The following is a 1,457-nucleotide window of genomic DNA, read 5'->3' on the forward strand; positions in this document are numbered from 1 at the left end:
AGCTCCAGCTCAGGCTTCCCCACAGGGTCTGGAAGCAGAGGTTCTGATCAGGAAGGCGCTTCAAGCACCAGCCCGCCCGCCGGGAGGGGCACTCACCCAACACGGACACGTGGAAGCGGTGGGTCCTGACAGTGCCGTTCTCAAAGGTGACCTCCAAGGAGTAGGTGCCGCTGTCACCGGGCTGAGCAGCCTTGAGGAGGAGCCTTAGCACCTTGATGCTAAAATTGGGCCTATTGTTGCAGTCACTGGCACTCCGATGGGCATGGTGCCGCCTAGAATCATTCTTCCAAGTGAACAGCACACAAGGGCTTGGGTTTGAGCGCAGCTGTACCTTCCACTCAGAAGACCTCACCACTGTCGGGATGTGGCCGGGCCCTAAGCAGAAAGACGTGCCCGAAGGTCTCACCACAGGTCCATCCGGAGACAGGGGTTCCGGGCAAGAGGAAGCGGCTGCGGGCAGGAAGGGCGCCAGGCCTCAGCATGGGGGCAGCTGGACGTGACTTCCCTTGAGCTACGAGGGCCCAGAGCCTGGACCTGAGAGCACACATCCTCATTGGCACCCCTCCTCCCCGAGCTCGGAAGGCGCCAACAGCCCCTCATGAGAGGGAACGTTTCGAGTTCTCACCATGGCGCAGGCAGGTGGTAGACTCTCTACATGTGTTAACCATTGCACTTCACAGTGGCCCTACAAGGTTCTCATCCCCATCTTACAAGCGAGGAAACAGATTTAGAAAGAACTTAAAAGTCACGACCCCTAATTATACAGTGAGAAAAATGAGCTTGCAGCCCAGTCAATTTCGTTTTAAACAGCGGTTGGGCCCGCTGTTGGCATCGACCTGCTCCTCCAGTCGGAAGGAGCTCCTGGGCGTCGGGATCCGCTTGCCCCCTCGGTACCAGGTGTAGGTCACATCACCACCTCCGGAGGCCGAGCAGTTCAGGGTCACTCGGCACTTTCCACTGCCCAGGGCCGCCGTCTGCTCCAGCAGCTGCAGCTCAGGCTTCCCCACAGGGTCTGGAAGCAGAGGTTCTGATCAGGAAGGCGCTTCAAGCCCCAGCCCGCCCGCCGGGAGGGACACTCACCCATCACGGACACGTGGAAGAGGTGGGTCCTGACAGTGCTGTTCTCAAAGGTGACCTCCAAGGAGTAGGTGCCACTGTCTTCGGGCTGAGCAGCCTTGAGGAGGAGCCTTAGCACCTTGATGCTAAAATTGGGCCTATTGTTGCAGTCACTGGCACTCCGATGGGCATGGTGCCGCCTAGAATCATTCTTCCAAGTGAACAGCACACAAGGGCTTGGGTTTGAGCGCAGCTGTCCCTTCCCCTCAGAAGCCAGGGCTGGGGGTTGAACCTGCAACTGATCTACGTGCTCTTTACTGGAACCAATAGAACCTGGGACCCTTCTTCAGGCCAACGCTCTATCCACTGAGCAAAACCAGCTAGGGCTGGAGGGTGAATTC

The sequence above is a fragment of the Myotis davidii genome, unplaced genomic scaffold, assembly GCF_000327345.1.
Source record: "Myotis davidii unplaced genomic scaffold, ASM32734v1 scaffold1121, whole genome shotgun sequence".
NCBI classification, from domain to species: domain Eukaryota; kingdom Metazoa; phylum Chordata; class Mammalia; order Chiroptera; family Vespertilionidae; genus Myotis; species Myotis davidii.